The sequence below is a fragment of the Mustela putorius genome, unplaced genomic scaffold, assembly GCF_011764305.1.
Source record: "Mustela putorius furo isolate JIRA1106 unplaced genomic scaffold, ASM1176430v1.1 tig00000785_pilon_pilon_pilon, whole genome shotgun sequence".
NCBI lineage: Eukaryota > Metazoa > Chordata > Mammalia > Carnivora > Mustelidae > Mustela > Mustela putorius.
Window position 1 is genome coordinate 1,593,709 of NW_025421480.1, and position 23,408 is coordinate 1,617,116.

General features: G+C 48.0%; 1 protein-coding gene across 5 annotated transcripts in view; it reads right to left on the minus strand.

Annotated features, from left to right (window-relative positions):
- VAMP4 (vesicle associated membrane protein 4) overlaps nt 1-22,942 on the minus strand; it is a 50,577-nt gene extending 27,635 nt beyond the window's left edge. For 3 of the 5 annotated variants that reach the window (XR_006607974.1, XR_006607973.1, XM_045084610.1), the window contains exon 1: nt 784-893. The gene's annotated coding sequence lies outside the window, so the exon portion shown is untranslated. Of the gene's footprint in view, nt 1-289; nt 433-783; nt 894-17,819; nt 17,950-20,270; nt 20,439-22,698 lie in introns of those variants that run through there. The other 2 variants (XM_045084611.1, XM_013058396.2) reach the window with 2 other exon arrangements.
- Nucleotides 22,943-23,408: the final 466 nt, after the last annotated feature.

The window sequence follows — 23,408 nt, forward strand, 5'->3', positions numbered from 1 at the left end:
TATCTTCTGAAGAGCCAGGAAGTCCGCTAAGTGCTTACATGTAACACACTTTAGCCTACTGTTTAATAATGTTGGCTTCCTTTTTGCTTTACAGAGAAAACTAAACCCCCCAAATATTTCGCTTCACAAAAAGCTCGAATCTGGGCAGAGCTTTCCGTCTTCCCGCTCCCGACTCCTCTTCCCTGTCCAGCACGTCCGGCTGGTGCGCGTCCACGGAAATACGTGACTTGCACGGACACGGCCTGGAGAGGCGGTGCACAAAAACTGTCCACCTGCAAGGACCCCTCACCTCGGGTCGCCGTCGCGCAGCGGGGCTGGCGCTCCTTCGGCCGAGACTCGACCGAGAGACGAACCCATCGCCTCCAGCACGGAGCTCGGTGCCCGCCCCGCCCGCGTCGGTCGCAGCAGGCCACGTCCCCCGCATCCTCCTAACTCCGGTCCGTCCGCCCCAGGGCCCACGCCCCATCCAGGCCGCCTCCCAGTCGCCTGCAGCCCGCCCCGCGCCCTCCACTGCTCCCTTCCCTCTGCCCCGAGCACCCCTCAATCGCCTCTCCTTGCCCTCAGCCGCCCCCTCCGGACACCCAGTCCTGGTGGCCCCCCACGGCTCCCGGCCCGAATCCGGCCTTTCCCCAGCCGGGGGTCGCTCCCCGCCCCGCCCCGCCCCCCCGAGCCCCGGGCCGGTCCCGCAGCTCCGGGCGGACGTTGGGAGGCGGCGGACCCGGGGCGTCGTCTCCGTTTCCTCCTCACAGCAGCCCCTCCCGTCCGCACGGCCGGCGCCGGTACCTGAGTCTCCCGGGGCGCTCCGGGCCGCTCTCCGGGGCGGGCAGCGCGGGCAGGGCGGGGGGCGGAGCGGGAGGCGCAGGGAGAAAGCGGGGAGGGGGAGACAGTGGGCGCGGACCCGCGTCGGCCGCTCCGCCGCAGCAGCGCCCCCGCTCATCGAGCCGATCGGCGCTCCGCGGCCGGCGCCAGGCGGAGGGGGCGGGCCCAGGCCGCGGAGATGGTCGAGGGAGTCGAGCGAGCGGCGCGTGCGGGCGCCCGGGGGAGGAGCCGGAGCTCGGGGGAGGAGCCGGAGCTCGGGGGAGGAGCCGGAGCTCGGGGGAGGAGCCGGAGCTCGGGGGAGGAGCCGGAGCTCGGGGGAGGAGCCGGAGCTCGGGGCCTGGTGCGCAGCCGGTGCCCCGGGGCTGAAGAGGCGGAGTGGGACACCAGGAGGGTGGCTCGCAGCTGCAGCACCGCTTCAGTCGGCTGGGGCCTTTTCGGGCGACGTGTGACCCTGGTTTACCGGTGCAGCCGGACCAGCAGGGAGACTGGGGGTGCCAACCCCGCTAACCCCGACTCCTCACTCCGGGCGCTCGGAACGCCTGCTCCGGAGGGAGACGGGCGCGAGGTTGCACAGCTGCTTGGGACAGACTTGGGACGAGGACTCGGTGTTCTTCCCCCTGCATCCTTACTTGAACCGGAAATAACTAGGTCACTAGGTCCGGACACCCTAGCCTTCAGGTCTCCGCTGGGAAGTCACCCTGTGTGGCCGCTCCGGCGCTCCTTCACCGCCCAGCGCCCGGGCCAGGACAGCGACGTCTGGGCGCGGCAATCCAGAAGCACGCCAGATCGGTTTTCCTTTCTCGTGTTCCACTTGTCCATGCCTCCCACACACACCGCAGCCGCACTGTTTACTCATTTCTCCCCTTTGTCGTCTGGACTACGCATCTTCCTCAATACCAGTAGGTCCCTGCTGATGGTGTATTTTTAAGTCAAAACATTGTAACTAGTTAAAAGAGGCCTTGCGAGGACAATGACTCTCAACACAGTTACCTAAAGTTGAAATCACCTGTAAAGCTTTAAAAATGACGATGCCCAGGCACTACTTTGAGATTCTCACCCAGCTGGCCGGCGAAGCTGAGAAACCTGAACCCTGGGTTCTCCAACTGAAGCTCCTGAAAGCCTGGTGTTAGACTCCGCTATCTGTGAGGACGGTCCTCAGACCCAGGCTGACTTGGACCTAGAAGGGAAGCTCCTTAAAGTTTGTTTCCTGCCGAGGCATGACGGTGAGACTACTCCAGACTCCTGAGGCCGCCAAAGTTATTTTTTTCTTCCACAATTTATTTTGTATCTGTAACTCTGCTTGTTATGAAGTGCTTCCCTGCTTTGGTGCCTTACCAATTCGAGCCTGAGGCAGTTACAGAATTAGCCCTTCTTAAACCACAATTTGACATGATTTTCAGTTGTAGGGGCACCTCATTTCATAGCTTCTACGAATAATTCCTTTTTTAAAAAAATTTTATTTTACATATATATTTCTATGTTATATATATAACATACACATATTTATAAGTATATGGAGCATTTGAGAGTGAGTCCCCGGAATGGGGGTAGAGCCAGAGGGAGAGGGAGTGAATCTCAACCGATGAGCGAGGCAGGGCTCAATCTCAGGCCTCAGAGATCAAGACCCAAGCAAATTTCAAGAGCCCCACACTTAACAGCCGGAACCACCCAGGTGTCCCTTCTTGGTTTTGTTTTAACTTGTAATTCTTCAGTTCTGCCAACCATTTTGGTATGATTGCTTAGGGGAGGGGTAACACTAGCCCCACCCCTCAGTCACCCAAACAAAGTCCCTTTGACTATCCCCAACATATCTGAAAGCTCAGAAAAATGTCATTTTACAGTTACTATGAATCAGATATATCAGTAAGTGAAAGCATATAAACAGCACGGGATATAGGGTTCCAGTCTCACCAGCCTGAAGTATTTGTTTTTATACCCTATTTTCTCTTCCTTGAGTTTCAATTACTCACATGTTGGTCCTCGGAATTTTCTTATCATTTCTCTTTCAACATGAGACCTTCCGCCTTAACTGGGCCTGGTGTCCTCTGAGCCAGAGATCTTTTGTTTTACCCTAATACTAAATCTCTAGGCTTCTACTGGATTGGAGAAGGGATTCTGAGGATTTGATTCTTGAACAACTTTTCTATCATTCCTTCTGTTTTTAGCTCACATCAGGCTCAGAGCTACCTAGCCCTTCCAATTCCTGAGCCTTGAACAGGGTTTAGCGTGTAAATCGCGTTGCTTCATGGCCAGTTTAGGGTTCCTGTATCAAGTCTGCTAAGGTAATTGTCACTGATTCACCTACTTTTCAGATTTCAGTATTTTGCTGCTATCGTCTCTGTTCCCACACGGCAGGAAAAAAATGCAAATCAATTACAAGCATGTTAACAACTGTCAACATCAGTCAAATACCATTTTTCATCTATCAGTGACTGGGAAGGAAAGAGTTAATAAGCAGCAGCTCTGCAATCTCTTCCCTCCCATTATGGAGGAATGCTTCCTAGGAAAGCAAGCAAGCACAGGATTCTTAGAATATGGTAATAACAGACTTCCTGGTAAACAAACTAGTATCTCCCAGTAGGAGAGTTTGTATCTATAGAGTTCTTTTAGCAGGACAGCCTTGGGCTGGACTGTTTATGGTAAACACAGCAGGAATCTGTGGATCTGAGGTGCATGACTGGAAAATATCACGTAAGTTGCAGAACTTAGCATGTAATGGAGCTGTGTTTCATAACTGAGTTGGTTCCTCCTGTAAGTGAGGTGACTGCATACCTTACTCAGAAACCACCTCCGTTATTTTGGGCAGAGGTGCATCCAAAGCAGGAAGAAAGGACCCAAGGAACAGCACCAAGAGTCCTGGATCTCATCCTATTTTGTCTGTGCCTCTTGGTTACTGGTGCCTTGGAAATTAGTGAAGCTTGAAATTAGGTAAGATCTGTGATTTCCGAGTTGTGAGTCTAATTTGAAATGTTGATCCTTGTGTTAGCTCAGTGGCAGAGATTAAATAGTTTGACAATATGGTGTTGAAGGTATGCACCTGTGGTATTACGGGGTAAGAGGCTAACGAGGTGGGAAGAAGGAGCTTTCTTAAAAACACTGTTGGTGGAAGTATAAATTGGTACAATTTTTTGAAGTTCAGGGTGACAATACATGTCAAAAATGTACACAAAGTTCCTTTTGACCTAACAATTCCACTTCTAAAACTTATCCCATATATAAACTTACACAAATTGTATGAAGGCATTTTCTAAGAATATTCTTTAAAGGATTTTTGGAACAAGACTGGAAAAAAAAAAAAAAAACCACGAAAAGAAACTTAACTGTCCCACAGAAGGAAATGTTTGGTATATCCATTCTGTTGAACAGTATACAGCCATTAAAATGAAGTAGATCTACGTGTATTGACTTGGAATATCTATATGTTACTGTAAGGTGAGAAAAGCAGGTGCAGAACAACATGGAGACTCCGCTTCCATGTGGGCATCACAAACAAACAAAAACACACAAGGGCTGGGAATCTAATAGAGAAGATGTTTTGAACTGAACTGTGTCCTCCCCACCCCCTCCTAATCCATATGTTGAAGCCCTAATTCATAAAGTGACTGTATGTAGAAACCGGGCCTTTAGGTAATGAAGCTTAAATGTGGCTGGTCATAAGAGTGAGGCCCTAATCTGATAGGGCTGGTGTCCGTATGTGTGGGCACAGAGATGATGCCATGTGAGGACACCTTGAGAAAGTGGCCTTCCACAAGCTAGGAAGAAAGGTTTCACCAGAAACCAATCCTGATGCCACCTTCATCTTGGACTGCTAGCCCCTACAACTGTGAGAAAATTTCTGTTGTTTAAGCCATCTGGTCTATGGTATTTTGTTATAAAAACCCCAGCAGACTAATACAGAAAGGAAACCTTTCCTAATTGTGTGGTATTTTTTACCATGAGAATATTTTGGGTGGCTCAGTCATTACTGCCTTCAGCTCGGGTCATGATTTTAGGGTCCTGGGATCGAGCCCTGTATTGGGCTCCCTGCTCAGTGGGAAGTTGGCTTCTCCCTCTCCCACTCTCCCTGCTTGTGTTCCCTCTCTCACTGTGTGTGTGTGTGTGTGTCTCTATCAAATAAACAAATAAATAAAACCTTAACAAAACAAAACAAAAACTACAGATTTTCTTTCTCATTGAAATTTGGACTAGTTGTTGACTGGTTAATTTAAGAAATTGGCTAAAGTGGTAAGGATCATTTAAAAAGGCAGATATAGGGGCACCTGGGTGGCTCAGTGGGTTAAAGCCTCTGCCTTCAGCTCAGGTCATGATCCCAGGGTTCTGGGATCGAGCCCCACGTCGGGCTCTTTGCTCAGCAGGGAGCCTGCTTCCCCCTCTCTCTCTGCCTGCCTCTCTGCCTACTTGTGATCTCTGTCAAATAAATAAATAAAATCTTTAAAAAAAAAAAAAAGACACAGATATAACTTTTATTTTGACTCAAATGTATCATTATACATTTACTCACTAATCTTTGAAACCGGGCCAAGACCTTTTATCTGAAAATGAATCTGTTGGTTGGAGCACCCCGAGTGTCCTTATTATGAATTGCACTGTTTTAATTGTTCACAATTGTCAGTTTCTTTTTATTCCCAAGTATAGCAAGAATTTAAAAAAGACAAGATCGGGGCGCCTGGGTGGCTCAGTGGGTTAAGCCTCTGCCTTCGGCTCAGGTCATGATCTCAGAGTCCTGGGATCGAGCTCTGCATCGGGCTCTCTGCTCAGCAGAGAGCCTGCTTCCTCCCCTCTCTCTGCCTGCCTCTCTGCCTACTTGTGATCTCTCTCTCTGTCAAATAAATAAATAAAATATTTTTTTTAAAAAAGACAAGATCTTTTGATCTTGAGATGAACTGTGTAACTTATGGAAGGCAAGAGAATTGTGAAGCTGGGCACACTAGTGCTATATGTTTAAGGTGAGATCAATATTTTATCAAAATGGGCTGCATGATTTTGCCCTTATAATAGAAATTAGGGAGTTGATTCTTTTTAAGATTTTATTTATTTATTTGTCAGAGAGAGCGAGCGAGAGTGAGCACAGGCAGACACTGGAAGGCAGAGTCAGAGGGAGAAGCAGGCTCCCTGCGGAGCAAGGAGCCCGATGTGGGACTCCATCCCAGGATGCTGGGATCATGACCTGAGCCGAAGGCAGCTGCTTAACCAACTGAGCCACCCAGGTGTCCCTAGGGAGTTGATTCTTAAAGCATTCTATAGATGAAATCTGTCAGGTCTAATGTCTTGTGATAATCTTATCTGATTTAGGAGGCTTTCGTCTGTTGATGGTCAACTACAAATTTAATTTCTTGCTCAAGATGGTAATATTAGTCTTGGGTGCTGTATCAAGGAAGATAAATTCACCCATCAGATAAGTGACAGGCATTCTGTAAAAGTCTGGGATATAAAGATGGTGAACAGTGTTAGCTGTTCCAAGACCTTACAAACTTACATAGAAACACAAGACTAAGCAACTATTAAAAACTGAGTATATTATAGGGGCTCCTGGTTGGCTCAGTTGGTAGAACTTGTGAATCTTGATATCGGGGTTGAGTTTAAGCCCCATGTTGGGTGCAGAGATTACTTAAAATCTTTTAAAAAACTTGAGTGAAGTTACAGATTCAAATGAACAATGGAGCGTGTATGGGTGTGTATACACATACACACCCATACTTTAGCAGACAGATTTGCCTAAGGTGATCTATTAGTATCAATCATGATTTACTTTATTAGAGTTTAACAATAAATTAAAACCACAAGGGCAATCAAGCAGAGATGCCGATATACGTCAGGAAGAGAAGCCGCCATTACCATTTCTAGGTATGAAGAGGCAAGGGAAAAGTCAACAGAACAAGGCAAGAGCCACAGTTGTAGAGGAGGGGCTGTCTCACACGATGGTCATAGATAGAGGAATGCTGCCATTGCCAAGACAGCTCAGACCCATTTCTCTTTCCACTCTCGTCAACCAAGTGAGCCCCATGCAAAAAGAGAAGCAAGGTGGTCAAGTCTGCCCTTGTGTTTATACACACTTTTCTTTGGAGAGAGTATTTTAGCATTCACAGAGCACGGGAATCCTCAGCTTCAACTATCATCTCTACGAAGAATCTGAGGAAGCACCAATGCAAGGAAAAGGGCACTTAGGAGAGCGAGGGGATTAGAGGATAAGGACAGCGGCCAATAAGAAGTGGTCAGAGTGGGGTACCTGGCTGCCTCAGTCAGTAGAGCATGCGATTCTTGATCCTGAGGTCATGAGTTCAAGCCCCACATTGGGGGTAGGGTTTACTTAATAAAATAAATTTTTTAAAAAAGTGGTCAGAGCAGTAGACATAACAATGAAGATAGGGCAGTGTAAAACAAAGAGGAATGGTTATTAACATCAAAAACTTCAGGGGTGCTTGGCTGGCTCTGTCAGAAAAGCATACGACTCTTGATCTTGGGGTTGTGAATTTGAGCCCCATACTGAGTACAGAGATTACTAAAAGAAAATATAAACTTTTAAAAAGCCTGTTAAAATTATTTTTAAAAAGCTTCAGAGAAATTGGTGGGGGTGGAGGAAGGTGGGAATGAAGGCTAGAAAAAGCCATTAAATTTGTTGACTCATAGACCATTATTGATCTTCAAGAAGTATTTTAGTAACATTATGGATGTGGAATCCATATTGTAAGAGTTATGTTTTAGTGGAATTGCAGATTATAGATTCCACTTTCAAGAAATTTAATGGTAGGGGCGCCTGGGTGGCTCAGTGGGTTGGGCCTCTGCCTTTGGCTCAGGTCATGATCCCAGAGTTCTGGGATTGAGTCCCACATCGGGCCCTCTGCTCGGCAGGGAGCCTGCTTCCCCACTCCCTCTCTGCCGGCCTCTCTCTCTACTTGTGATCTCTGTCTGTTAAATAAATAAATGACATCTTTCAAAAAAAAAAAAAAAAAAAAAAGAAAAGAAATTCAATGGTAAAGGGAAATGACACATGAAGTTGCAGTTCAAGCAGCAGTAAGATCAAGGTACAATCAGAAATAACCAAATTTAGGAATGAGGAGTGAGGAGCCAGGATGAGCGTGAGATTAAAATGCAAATCAAAAAGGAAACACGGATGGGTGATGTCCCTGCAGAGGTCTAAGGACCAGGGTCGGAAGAGCACCAGAGGTGAGCTTGGGGCACGACAGAGACATAATCCTTTCTTGGAGGCCAGAGGAAAGGAAGTGACTAACAATAAAGCTGTAGACTGATTTCGAAAAGGAAAAGAGAGAAGTTAAGGGAAATTCACAAGATAACCTCAAAATGGTCAGTAAAACTCAAGCAAGGTCTTATATGAAGGGTCAAGGAAGCAATGCTGGAGTTGGCAGTGTAAAGAAAATGGAGAAGGTTTGGAACTTGGCAACATAGTGAACAAAAGATTGGATACCAGCTGAGAAGATCCAGGCTAGAATCGTGATTTTAACTGCTCCTTTAAATCAAGGACGTGGTCTTAGATTCCCTTTTTTTTTTTTTTTTTTAAGATTTTATTTATTTATTTGAGCCGAAGGCAGAGGCTTTAACCCACTGAGTCTCACCCAGGCGTCCCTTAGATTCCTTTTAATTCTCCACTGTACCTTGCACAGGGCAAGCACACAATAAATTTATTGACTGGACTGACTGTGCTTTTTAAAGCTTGCTTTTGAATGAGCAGAGAAGACAAAAGAAAGAAAATAAGGGAAGTGACAATAAAAGAAAATGTTTTAGCCTTCCCAGAGCATGGGAATCCTGGAAGCACTCTGCTTGCCTAATGACCTTCAAGTCACTTACTTTCAAAACTGGTTTCATTTCCCAGGCAGCAAAAGAGGAGGAATAATCTCTGCTTCCTTGAGGTCTTCTAAGAATATCATAAACTCCTCATGAAATAATATTTATACAATCTTTTGGTCACCTTATAAACAATAAAGACATTTTCCATTTTTATAGATTTGCTTTTCTCTGAACTGTTTCCCTATTATTGTAGATTGACTCGCAAGAGTTTGGCCTATTGGCATTGATTTTCACCTGGTATTTCAAGATAACAGGAGGGGAAAAAAGAATATGAGCAGTGGAAATTTGTGACTTAAAAAAATAAAATGAAGAAACAAAAAGAAACAGAGGCAGCTTGATTACTTTAAACCTCAGTCAATATCACTGCCCTTAAATATTTAAATAAATTTTATTTTGGGATTCCGCAGTCATTTCAGCTCACCAGTGTATCTGAAGTTGCATTTGAATTTCCTAATGCATTTCTTAGAGGCACTTTATCTTTGTACCTTTACTTACAAAGTGTAAACAAGCAAAGTAATTTAAACAAGTGTTACCAGCAAACAACTCTGAATCATCCATGGCTTGCCATGTCATATCAGATTTTTCCCTATGTTGTGGTAGAATGCATGTCTATTTTTTTTTTAAAAAGATTTTATTTATTTATTTGACAGAGAGAGAGCACAAGTAGGCAGAGCACCAGGCAGAGGGAGAGGGAGAAGCAGGCTCTCCGCTGAGCAGGAAGCCCAATGCAGGACTCAGTCCCAGGGCCCTGGGATCATGACCTGATCTGAAGGCAGCCATTTAACCTACTGAGCCACCCAGGCACTCTGCATGTCTATTTTTAACATTAATAATAAATGAGTTTTCCTTCTGGCCCTGGTTATGTTGTTGTTTTGAATTTATTAAGCATCGAACTCTACCTGTTTTAAAAGGAAAATAAAATTAACCAGAAATATTCACAGCATATTTTCTGTGACTCTGAAATCATCTTTATCAGCTTAGAAGATCTACTTTAGTATTAAGCAGGCCCAGGTCTGAAACATGGCATATGAAACTAACTATAGGATATCTGTCTGGCATCAAACTCAATGATAACCATCTGCATGGAATGATTTTAAGAAAACTCTCTGGTAATCGCAGAATCACCCTCTCCCATCCTTTATAGAAAGAGCAATAACAAGTTTTCCAATCATTTTCTAAATAGTAAACTTAAAAACACACCTGTGCTTAGAATTATTTTGGAGAATTCCTGAGAAATTATTCTCAAAAAAAAAGAACTCATCTGTATGTTCTAGAGCCTGTTTACTGCAACACAGTACTTAAAAGTATACTCTTTTTTTTTTTTTTTTTAAGTTTTATTTAAGCAATCTCTACACCCAACATGGGGCTCGAACTTATGACCCTGAGAGTCACACACTCTTCCAGCTGAGCCAGCCAGGCATCCCAAGAGTATACTCTTGAAGACAAACGTATGAAACATTATAAAAGTTTGCTTTTTTAAAATGTGCACACACATCCTTTGAGTCTGTACTGGATCTCAGGATTCTGGCACTGACCACATGCTCCAGAGATGCAACTGTGGCATGGCTGAGTCAATGTCAGCGATCGTGTGCACAGACACACTTCCCCATTTGCTTCCTGATTCCCCCCAGACCACTTTGAACTTGAAGTTACTGTATTTTTGGTTCCAGAATTTCCAATTTAAAATAGATTCCAATTCTCTTGTCAAATTATCCATGTTTCCTCTATTTTTTTGAACATTTTATTCAGAGTCCTTGTCTGCTTATCTAATCCTGGATTAGGATTAGGTAATCCAGGATTACCTATGGGATGGCTTCTATTGTATTTTTTCTCGGTTTTTAGTCATAAAGCTCCTAACTCTTGGTATACCTAATAGTTTCAAATATTCAATATTGATTATTGAGTATAATTGTGTATTAAAAATTAAGTATCAATTATTAAGTGTAAGAAATACTGAATGTACTTATGTGATATCATCCTTCTCCAAAAACAATTCACTCTTATCTCTGCTAATAAAGTATGCTAAATAAAAAAAAGCCTCTGAAAAACAGTGATTTTATCATCTCAGCCTCCTACCCCAAAATAGTTTTGGAATTCAGCAAAATTTTGAGAAGAAAACTATCTGAGTCTCCCAAGTCCCCACTATTCCCTTATTGCTGAGATCCTGGCTAAGACTACAGTTTTGTCTTTCCAGTCCTGTGAGACCCCAGAGCATAACTGGTTTGCTTGTGTTGTTCCCCAACAATGGTCCTTAGCCTAGGCAAAGCCCAGATGTTCAGTATCTTTCCTCTCACCCAGGATCCATACACACCTTCGGGGAAAGAACAGCTGGAAGAGGTCAGCTCACTTTTTTGCAGTCCTTTCTCTAAAATCTTGGCCCTTCCAGTCTTACTGCTTTGCTTACACAGTTCTCTGATTGATTTATAGAGATGTTTCTGCTGTTTATTTGGTTTTTTCATTTTTAGAGGGAACAATGGTCTGCCTCAATTTACTCCATCATACTTGAAAGTGCAACTATATCTAAATCACTCTTAAAAGTACTGTAAAGAGGGGCGCCTGGGTGGCTCAGTCGTTAAGCATCTGCCTTCAACTCAGGTCATAACTGCAGGGTCCTGGGATCAAGCCCCTCACCTGGCTCCCTGTTCAGCGGGAAGCCTGCTTCTCCCTCTCCTACCCCTCTGTTTGTGTTCCCTCTCTCACTGCGTCTCTGTCAAATCAATAAAATCCTAAAAAAAAAAAAAAAAAGTACTGTAAAAAGATTAGCTCATTTGCCAGTGACTATGCAAGAACATAGAGGGTTTTCTAAAAGGAAGAGTTTCTTAGGTCCTTTCAGATACACCTCAGTAGTCAGAACTCACTACTCTTCACAGGTGCTGAGCAAGGGTGAGCAAGCGGAGGAGGATCCTGGTTTCTTCTTACTGACGGCACATTTATTCAGATGCTCGAACCAGCTCCCCTCCCGCCATATAGCACAGATTTAGTGGGAACATAAGAAGAATCTACTTATATTCTATATTTGTATATGTACATATGCTGCATCTAAACTTTTATATGTATGATATATACACATTCATCATTCCTCTTTCCCCTTATTAGAGTTGCAAAAATATTTTTGTTTTTCATTTTTAAAGCGAAGAAGATTCTGCATCACGGCTCAAACTCATTTCAAAGCTGAAGGCGTGATCCGTGAAAAGCTGGGTCTTAGAATCACAGTCACACATCACTGAGTTAAAGTGACATTACAAATCATCGTTCCCTGCTTTACATGCTATGGTCACAAGTATACAGGAGCAGGTATTTAGAAGGAATGGAATGATGTCAAAATACCTTCAAGAGATATATTTCAAACTTTCTTCAGAGAATGAAAAGTTAAAGGGAAATAATAAATCATTTTATAATAAGTTGTTTTTTTTTTAAAGAATATAGTCAGGTTTCCCCTAAGGATGTAGCCAGACTTTCCAGTTCATTCTTTACATAATTATAGACTCAAGACAGTACCAAAAGTATAGGAAAATTGTCAGGACTATGAAGAGACATTTAGAACACTCCTGTTAAGTGACAGGCATTGTGTAGAACTTTTGCCAATCTGGTGAAGTCTAGGGACTGTCCTCTTATTAGAATAACATTTCGAAATGCATCAAAATAAAATATATAGAATTACAAAGGAAGGCAATTTATAATGTTATAAAATATATTTTTTTAAAGATTTTATTTATTTATTTGACAGAGAGATCACAAGTAGGCAGAGAGGCAGGCAGAGAGAGAGAGAGGAGGAAGCAGGCTCCCCGCCGAGCAGAGAGCCCCATGCGGGACTCGATCCCAGGACTCTGAGATCACGACCTGAGCCAAAGGCAGCGGCTTAACCCACTGAGCCACCCAGGCGCCCCTGTTATAAAATATTTTTAAAGATTTCTGATACACTAAGGTATATGCTTTATTAATTCATTACACAACAAAATCTAGTGCCAGACCCAACATCTACCATGATTTTGAATTAATAAGGCGCAAAAACAATATTTTAAAACATTATTATAATGTGATACAAAAATCTTAGTGATTCCAGTTGGTAATAAAATCACAGGTCCAGGGGCGCCTGGGCAGCTCAGTGGGTTAAAGCCTCTGCCTTCGCCTCCGGTCTCGATAACTGAGTCCTGAGATCGAGTCCTGGGATGGAGCCCTGCATCCGTCTCTCTGCTTGGCTGGGAGCCTGCTTCCTCCTCTCTCTCTGCCTTCCTCTCTGCCTACTTGTGATCTCTGTCTGTCAGATAAAATAAAATAAAATCTTAAAAAAAAAAAATCACAGGTACAGCTACTACTACTGATGGTTATCTTGTGGAGATTGGTCTCCATTTATAGTTGAAGGAAATGCTAAATTTCGGTTCGAAGTTAGTGAAATTAAAGATGTGATCTTTTTCCCATCCAAGTGCACACATCCTCTGAATTCTATCCATAGGTCCTCAATGGTCCCCAGCTCCCCGACTCCAGGTACCTGTAATAGCCCCTCTGTGAGCCAGCCTTGCCTGACATTGTCCTGGTCCAGGTCCCCAGCTCCCCGACCTATGCCACCTGTGCGTGCACAGCCTCACTCTGTCAGCAGGTGTTTGTTTTCAGGACTCTGGAGCTCAGACTGGATGGAAAACACCTCAGAAGCTCCAAGGTGGATGAAGGCCACAGCCTCAAAATCTTTATGAGGTGGCAGCTGTAAAGTTGACAGTAAGTCCCCATTTGGACTGGTTGCTTGGTGGAGTCCCAGGCTTCTCCACGATTCAAGTCTCCCAAGTTGTCTCTCTTTTTTTTTAAAAGATTTTATTTATTTTATTTGACAGAGAGAAATCACAAGTAGGCAGAGAGGCAGGCAGAGACAGAGGGGGAAGCAGGCTCCCCGGCTGAGCAGAGCCCGATGCGGGGCTCGATCCCAGGACACTGAGATCATGACCTGAGCCGAAGGCAGCGGCTCAATCCACTGAGCCACCCAGGTGCCCCCCCCCAAGTTGTCTCTTATTGGGGTATCCTGGCTCTCTCTCCAGCCTTGATCTGGCAACACCATCAAGACTCCTCTAGTTCTGCCTTTTTGTGGAATATGGACATTTGTGTAAGTTAGGTCTTGGAATGAGGCAGATGACATTGTATCCCCAAGAGCCTACTTCTGTGAACCAGACTCAGGGTGGGGGAGCCCAGCCCCCTAAAATCACTCTGAAGCAGTCACTGGGCACAGACCTGGAGAGGCTGGCCCACAGGAAGACTCTTGGGGTACAGGCCTAGGCTCGTAGCTAGCCCTTCCTGTTCGTATTCCGCAGGTGCCCACATCCCCCCGTAAGCAGAATGAGAGTATATTAGACTGCCTTGTCAGACCGGGCTGGGCTGTTGTCTGGTAAATCCTCCAATAAGAAACCCAGGGGGCACGTCTGGTTATGCTTAGAGCAAGGTCTTGAAGATCAAAGCTTATGCCTAATGACAAGCCCTACTCAGTGAGGAATTTCCACTGTTAGAGCTCAAGGTCATTCACTGACTTGCTAGGGTGGGGCCATTAAGAAGAGACACCTGGGGGGCGCCTGGGGGGCTCAGTGGGTTAAAGCCTCTGCCTTCGGCTCAGGTCATGATTCCACGGTCCTGAGATCGAGCCCCGCATCGGGCTCTCTGCTCAGCGGGGAGCCTGCTTCCTCCTCTCTCTCTCTTCCTCCTCTCTGTCTAGTTGTGATCTATCAAATAAATAAATAAGATCTTTAAAAAAAAAAAAAAAAAAAAAAGGAAGAGACACCTGGAAGCCCTGACAACGGCTAGAGAAGCCCAGCCCAGAGCAGGCAGCAAGTCAAATGAGGACTAAATGTTGCCTATTTGCAGCTGCTACTTCAGAGTCCTTTTTCTCAGGAGGCAGGCTCTCTTTATTTGGGTAGCTACGCAGTTGGTTTGGGCTTGGGCCTAGCTTCCCCAGTGTGCAGAGTACTAGTTGTCCAAGGCTGGTTGAGAGGTATGTACTGCACATACAGGCACAGTGCATTCAAGGGTTGCAGAGATCTTGAGCAGGGTAAGGGTCTGGAAGGGCAAGATCACAGGATCAAGCTCTTGTTGAACAAGGTGTGGGCATAACTGGGAGCCTTAGCCTACACAAACACTCCTGTTCCTCATGAAGACAGAGCAAGATACTGGACTCCCGTGCCAGGGCGGAACAGACAGCTGGCTCACATAGCCTCCAATAAAAGACACCTGGAAGCTCTGGTTGCAAAAGCAGCCCAGGATGGGATCAAGATGGAAGTCTAAGTGGGGACTGACTGTTGCCAATTTGCAGCTGCCTCAGAATGATTTCTGGGGGTGGGATCCCTCCAGCTGGAGGCATGCAGGTGGTTGGGGGAGGGCAGTTTCCCAGGTCAGGGTGGGCTACCCACAGCCTGCTCTGGGGGAGTATACTGTGTATGCACGTGCCAAGGAGTTCAGGGTTGCCAGGTACCCGCAATGTAGCAAGGTCAAGAGGCCGACACAAGTGCAGACGTGTGAAGAACAAGGAATGGGCTTAATTTTAAGTCTTAGGCTATACAAATACACGCACTCTCCCTGAAGACAGAGCTGGAGCATACCGCATTCCTTCCATCAGCGCGGGCTGAGCGTCTGGCAGGTGACCCTCCCGTAGAGACGCCGGTGAGTCCCGCTTGCTAAAGAACCAGAGCCTGATCAAGTAGCAAGTGCGAATGGGGATGGTCAGCAATCTGCTGCCTCGGTGTCATTACTGGGGGTAGACTCAGTCCTTCCTGGAGGCTATTACGCCACTCGCTGGGTCCAGTCCTAGTCCCTGTGACTCTAGGGCCCTGCTGTCCAAAGTCTGCTGAATGTGTGCATCTGGCATATGCGTGCTGTTCAGGGAAGCCAGGATCTAGTATGGGACAGGGGTCGGGAGACACCAGAGCACAGGAGCGAACTCTTAGGGGATAGGGTTTATGCCCAACAGAAAGCCCTACAAGCCCAATAGGGAATACCCCCTGAAGGAAGACCCAAAGGTTATTCAACTGGCCTGCCAGAGAGCATCCAAGCAGTCTGGCCAGGATATCCTCCAATAAAAGATACCTGGGAGCCCTGATCACTGGAGAAACCTGGGATCCCAGTAGGGCAGCCCGTCAAAATGGGAACTGTTGTCCCTTTGCAGCTACCCCCTTGGAAGGATTTGGTGGGGCTGGGCTTCCTCCATGCAAGAGGCTATGTTGTGGCTGAGCTTGGCTCATACCTCCTAATGGTTTCTGGGGTGTGAGATCCTACCACCTTGGAGTCTGAGCACGTGGTTCTTCACTAAGATGCCCACAGTCCCATAAAGTTACAGCTGCAGCCCCTGGGATGACAAAGTGCATACTGGGCCCTCGGCAAGCACCCCGCACAGGGAAAGTGCCTGCTTTCAGATGTGCGAAACTCTGCCTAATTCCAAGCACAAGCATTCAAAAATATGAAAGGTCCCAATGAAGCAGAGCTAGAAAACTCTGGACTGTCTTGCAAGGGCAGAAATGAGTAAGTCACTGTATGAGGACAGCCTCCAACAGAGACACATGAAAGCCTGACTGTTGGAGGAGCCCAGGACACAAGCAGTTGGTCCAAACGGGGACTGAAAGTTCCCAGTATCAAAAGGAGCCTCAGAAATATTTTTCAGGGTATAAACTCTTCACACCCTGAGTCCATTGAATTGCCAGAGATCATCCAGAACTTTAGGGGCCTGGGCTGTTCCCTGAAGACCAAGGCTTGCTAACTGGCTGCCCACTGCCCAGGCATAGGAGGTGGCAGCTGAGAGGAGCAAAATGACAGGACAGGCTTGGCCCAGAAAAGGGGGCTATCTGGGATCCCTGCATCTGCCTCATTCTAACCTCATGCTCATAGTTCCCTAGAAGGCAGAGTTGGAGAAAATGGCCTGCCCGCTAGGCTGGGGCTAGAGCCTGAACCCCAGGCCCCACCAAGCAGTAAGATGCCCCTGGCACTGCTTAGTGGTGGAAAAGCCAGCAACCCTATCAGGCAGCCAGTCCCAAATTGGACTGGGTGCCTTCAGTTTCCAGCTGCTGCCTCAGAAGGCCTTTTGGGGCTGGGATCCCTTTGTCCACAAGGATCAGCATGTAACGGCATAGGCAGGAGCTCCACAAGCCTGGAGGGGCCGCAGTGCGCATGTACAAGCTGCCCAAGTCAGGGCAGTCAGAGCCGGGAGGAGGGCAAGTGTCTGGAAAAGTAGCCAGAGAATGGGCTGTCTCAGCTACAAGGCATGTGTATAAATCCCACGTGCAAGCTAGTCCGGCACGCACCGTCGCCCTGAAGGGAAAGCTGGAGGGTGTCTGGACTGTCAGGTGGCCACCTGGGGTGGTGCTCAACAAGACATACTGGAGCCCTCGTTACTGGTAAGCTCACGCCCGCTGGCAGCCGGTCTGAAAGGGGACTGACTGCTGTCCAAAGAAAGTAGCACCCTGAAAGAGGTTTGCTAGGGGCTGGTGGGCTCCATAGGACTGGAGGCTTAGCAGGTACACTGGGACCAACCAGAACTCCCCAGGCCTGAAGGGCCCCAGGTGCAGGCTACCTGGAAGCAGACTGTACCTGGGCCACCTGAGGAAGTTAGAGGAGAAGGGACCTGTATCAAGGCCAGTGTCTGGTGACACCAGGTCACTGGTGCAGGCTCTTGGTGGCTGGGAGGCACGTCTCATGCTTATGGCAAGCACCGATCTTTACAAATGCACAGGTTCCTTTTGGGGGCAGAGATGGAGGAGTCTGGACTTTATCACCAGGGCAGGGACTACGTATAAAAGTCCAAATAGGAAACAATCCAAATACCAACAACAGAATGGGGAAATGAATACGGTATAGTCACACAGTGCATACTAAACCACAGTATAAAGGAACAATGTACACACTATGGATGAAACAAAGATCATGTTAATGAAAGAGAAAAACACAAAAGGAATATATTCTGTAAGATTCCATTTACACAAAGAACAAAAATGGGCAAAACTAAGCAGTACCGACTGAAGTTAGGATGGGGTTCCCCTGGAGAGGAGGAGTTATAGGAGGAGGTGAGGGGTGGACCCTCTGGTGGGCTGCAAGTGTTCTGTGTTTTCAGAGTACACGAATGTGTTCACTTCGGGGAAATTCATCGAGCTACACACTTATGCACACTTTTCGTTAAAAAGAAAACAATTTTTAAAGGCTCCATCCCACCTCCCGCCGCAACCTTTTGTACTTCCTACCTTCAGGAGTCAAGATGCTTTTGACCTTTTGCAGGAAAGGCTGGTCCACAAAAGCTGGTGGTGGGCAACTCATTCCCAGTGTTGGGTCCTTGCTGTCGACATCAAACATGACGACATTGTAGTGGCCGAGCTGGGAAAGAGAAGCAATCAAGTCTTTGTCTAACACCATCTATGTTCCTGCACCATACGTGTCCTGTGACCCGTGGTGGCCGCAGGGGGCTATGTCAGGATGACACAGAGGTCGTGGCTTGTCTGTAAGGGCACAGACGTCACTGTCCAGGGGAGCTACTGTCACTCAGGGTTCTGCTGTGAGCACCCCACATGACAGCCAGGGTCTGACCTGATCTTTTCCTCCACATTTAAAAGCACCTTCCATAAGCACACATATTCATGGGCTCCACACTAGCATCATTGCTACTACATTGCTAGCATCCAAACCAGTAATTTTCAGTCCTAGCAGAACACTAGGGTCACCTCGGAATGTTTGAAATACTTCAGTATTTCAGGGTCAAAAACCCTGGTGTAGGAAGGAACAGGTGGGAGGGGAGATAGGAAGCCTCGGGTATTTTTTTCTTAAACTCCCGGGTAATTCTAAATATAAGAACTACTGATGTAGGCAAGGAACTGCCTAAGCCTTTAAGGGCTGACCCAGCAAATGGCTGTAGGAGAAAATATTCTCAAATTAAAGTTAGTGTATCTTTTCTAGTACTTGAACAATAGCTGACTATTCTGTATAGAAAAATATTTTTATGATTTGTCTCCCATACCGACCACCTGGACCTGCACGTACACAGGCAGACTAAGGAATGTTGTTTGTGAGACCAGTGCTGTGTGAATAACCTTGGGAATCTAATTGTTTAAAATGTAATACCTGGCCTCTGGGTCAGAACTGGCCCTTCTGTTCTTGACGCCTAGAGCTACAAATCTTGTCTCACATCCGCTCCTGCTCCAGGCTGGGCTGGTCCCCAGGAATGGAATCAGGGAGAGGAGGCAGACACACACGGGCCAGGCTCCTTGAAAATATAGGATCATGATAACACGGAAATGTAGCTGGTGCCAAACTGCATGTAGGTGAACAAAAGTTTAACTTCAAACCCTGTCATATGCCTATAAATGTGGCCGTTATGGGGATGGTCAGGTACAAGTCTCACCTGAGGGGAGGACGCTCCCCCCCAAGCCTCTCAGTCAGGACTCCCACCTGGCTGTTTACCACGGGGCTTCCCCAGCTGATCAGGTTAGATGTTGTAAATACCTGATTTGACGCCTAGAGCCATATTCTCATTTACTGTCTACTACTATTTTCATCTATGTGCAGATTACACTTCTATTCCTGTAATAAACAATAAAGTTGTCTGTCCTTTTCAAAACTGAATCACGGCTATAGTGAATCTTTTGTGCAGACCACTGGCTCAAGAAAAAATATCTTCTTAACTGGGTGAGAAAGAACAGATGATGCGTCAGATGTGCCCCTTGCTCTAACGGAAACAGTTTTTACAGGGGTAACCTGCAATGCTATTGACTTGCAGTGAACTTTGAGACCACGATAATGGTTATTCAATAATTAATAAATACTGACTTAGGACTACTGCATGCCCATTACCAGGCATGGCACAGATCTCGTTTTGGTTTCTTAGAGAGCAGCAAAGTCCAAGGACAACCACTGCTCACATCTGTAGCACTGAGCCCTCTAACAACCTGGAAGGTGCTTGTTAGAGACGATTGCCGGGCTCTTCAGAACTGACTGACAGGCAGTAATGATGGCAACACATCACAGACTGAGCGCCTGCCATGAGCCTTGAGCAGTGTCAAAGATTTCCCACGTACTAGCTACGTTGGGCCTGAGTCCCCACACTGGCCCCAGCCTCAGAGAGGTAACCTGTGAAGCTCTGATAGACTTAGATACACTTCATAGATAGAAAAGTGAACATTTTTGCTACTGTGTTCAGATCCACACCTATTATTAGTAATAAAGTTATGACTGTTCTACCGATAACATAGATTTTTTTTTTAATTTAAGTAGAAATTCGAATTGCATCTGGTGCTCAAATAATGCAGTACTGAAAGCCAGAAATTCTTCCCAAGTGCACAGGAATTTCTGGAGTCATGATTTTTAAATGTTCCATCTGGTTACATGGGTAGACACAAGCAAACACTCAATAAATTGAACAGCTTAAAATCTGTGTACTTTATGTCTCACTGAATACCTTTTATACTTCAATATTTTAAATGAGTAAAAAAGAAAAAAGTTAGACACCCACACATGCAGTCATTTAGCGATTACAATCGGAGTCTAAGGGAAGAGCTACTGGCCATTTATTAACTTAGAAGAACACTGGGAAGGAGAAAACTACGGATCTATGTGGATTTGTTGGTCTGTCAACGCTGTGCTCCCACAAGACAGCTGTAATCGTCCACACCCCCGCCTGTGGAGGGCACCGGAGTCCCCCTCACCTAGGAGCAGCTCCGGGTTTCTGAGCAGGGCAAGGCCAGCAATCATTGCTTTGTGGTGCTCACAGCACAGGTAAGTCTTGTCAACGGGCCGCCCTGGGGCTGCAGGCAGGTCCTCTGGAGTGTCATCAGCCCGCGGCTTCTTCCTGTCCTTCTTCCGTTTCTTCTGGGCTAAATGAGAAACAGAGATGACGAGGTCCTATGCTGAGCACGCTAGTCCAGGGAAAGCAAGCCGTACCAGCAGCACTGTGCTGCAGCGAGGCCGACCCCACTCAAGAACCCAACTGCTGAATATACACAATTTTGTGACTTGGTTGACAAGTTGGTTCTCTGAAATCTGCCCTTGGTGGCCATTTTTATGACACAGAAATTGGCAAAAAGTACACATCAGGGATGTTTTTTTAACCCCCTGAAAACACAGTTGTTAAACATTTAACACAGGGGCGCCTGGGTGGCTCAGTGGGTTAAGCCGCTGCCTTCGGCTCAGGTCATGATCTCAGGGTCCTGGGATCGAGTCCCGCATCGGGCTCTCTGCTCAGCAGGGAGCCTGCTTCCCTCTCTCTCTCTCTGCCTGCCTCTCCATCTACTTGTGATTTCTCTCTGTCAAATAAATAAATAAAATCTTTAAAAAAAAAAAAAAAAACATTTAACACATACCGCAGGAGACCAAAGATAAGAAAAGGAAAAGTGGGGGCGCCTGGGTGGCTCAGTAGGTTAAGCATTGGCCTTTGGCTCAAGTCATGATCCTAAGGTCCTGGGATGGAGTCCTATATTGGTCTCCCTGATCCTTGGGAGTCCGCTTCCCCATCTACCCACCCCCCGCCCCGCTCCTTTCTTCTCTTTCTTTCCTTACTCGTTCACTCAAATAAAAAAAAAATTTTTTTTACAAGGAAAATGGCAAAAATACACCCAAAGCCCTGGGAAAACTGAACTGAGGAGTCCTGCCGCCTTGACATTGAGAAATAGAAGGTCACTAACAGGAAAAGTTTATTCATAAACTCTTTCAGAGAAGGATTTAAGTCACTAATTACCTCCTCCATGCCAATTACTATACTAGGACTTCTAGTTATTTATTTATTATCTTTAAGATTTTGCGTATTTGTCAGAGAGAAAGAGCGAGCGTGCACACAGAGAGAAAGAGCGAGCGTGCACACAAGTACCGTGAGCTGCAGGCAGAGGGAGAAGCCGGTTCCCTGCTAAGCAAGGAGCCGGATACAGAACTTGATCCAATGACCCTGCGATCATACCTGAGCCTAAGGCAGATGCTTAACCAAATAAGCCAGCTAAACGTCCCTGTAATTATTTAACTCTTATAACAACCTTACAATACCATGTTGGGCAGATGAAAAACTAAGGATCTGAGGGTTAATGATGAGGCCCAGACATAGGAGGTGCAGCCAGGATATGACCCTGGGACACACAGGCCCTGGAGGAGGAGGAAGTCACAAGCGCTAACCCAAGGGGAGAAATCCAATGAAGGCCCCACTGCTTGCCGTCTGATACATAGTAACCAAATGTTCATCTTTTCCTCTGTACATTGATTCCTGAACTGATTACACTGAGCAATGGACTGAGCCACCCACGGGCCTGTATTCCGCTATGTCCCAAAGCCAAACCTGAAACACAAGCTGCTGCCCGCTCTCTGCGCAGCAGTCGTGCACCCAGCCCTCCAAATGCGGCCCCAGGGTCCCCTCCCTGGAAAAGCCTGGTGGGAAGAGCCCAAGTCTTGCCCTGATGGGGCTGAGTCTCAGCTCCCACGGGAGCGCTCCCTGCACACGACCTGCGGCGAGACACCGGCGCTCGGGGCCGCCGCTGCCCCGACAGCCCGTGCAGGAGCCCCGCGGAGTCGTGACGAGATCCCAGCCGCGGGAGGAGCGCACGCGGCACCCGCACAGCCCCGCACTCCGCACGCGCCCCACCAGTCACCTTCCCGCCCTTCTTTCGCTGCCACCCCCCCCCCACCCAGCACACCTCGTCGACCCCGAGCCCCCGGCGCTCAGCTTGGCCCCGGGCACCCCGGGACGTGCCTTCCGGCTCCAGGTCGCCGGCGCAGCGCAGGCCGGAAGCGCCGCACCGGCCACAGCCCCCGCCGGCGGACTCGGCGTCAGGAAAGCCACGGCGACCGCCGGCTCCACACCGGTGCGCCGTGACGGAAACGGCCCCGGGAGGCGACAGCCAGGGTCACTACTGCGGTCCCTCTTCCCGGGCGATGACTAAGTCAGGGAGGGGCTGGGGCAGCAGGTCGCCCCCCACCCCGAAGCCTTGCACAGGACGTTTCAGAGCTGCCTCTGAGCCGCGGGACGCGCCGAGTCCGGAGACGCGGGCCCAGGCGGCCGCCGTGAACCGCGGCCCGTCGCCTCCCGCCACCGGCTGCGGGACGGAGCTCGGCGCCCACGCTCCGAGCGCACGCCGGGCGCGCGGCCGCGCTCACCTTCTCCCGGGGCTTCATGTACTTGTGCAGCACCCCGCACAGCTCCAGGTAGCTTCCGTACCACTCGAAAGCCCGCTTCCCCCGCTGCTGGAAGAACTTCTCCCAGTACTCCGCGGAGCCGAACTCCCGGGAGCTCTTGGGTAGGAGGTTCATGCTGTCACCGTCCGCGCCGCGTCTCCGCCACGCTCCGGCTCGCCCGCTGAGGGACCATGGGCTGCGCCTGCACACGCGCCCGCGCGCCGCCGCCCGGCGTCGGAATTCGGCCCGCACGGGCTGAGCCGCCGCTCGACCCCAGAGGGGTGACGCGGACACGCAGGCCCCACGCGCGGGACACGGAACCCGAACCACGGTCACCCGCGCTCCCGGCTCCCGGCTCCCAGCACCAGCCCCAGCCCCACGTGCCGAGCCCCTCACACTCGCTCACCGCGGGCCTTCAGAACCCGCAATCATATCCGGGTGCCAGGCGTCGCGATTGGCCGGCCGCCCGACGCTCCCAGCGTCTCATTGGCCAGTCTTTCGCTTCTGGCGCCTCATTGGCCGACACACGCTCGCCACCTACCGCGCCGGCTCCGAGCGTGGATACGCGCGCGGCAGCAGGGGGCGGGGCCACGGGCCCGAGTCCGGGCGGAAGACACCCCGCGGCCGCGTCGGCGGGATTGCGTCCGAGCGCCGCGAGAGGGCAGCCTTCCCGGCTCTGAGCGTCTCCTCCG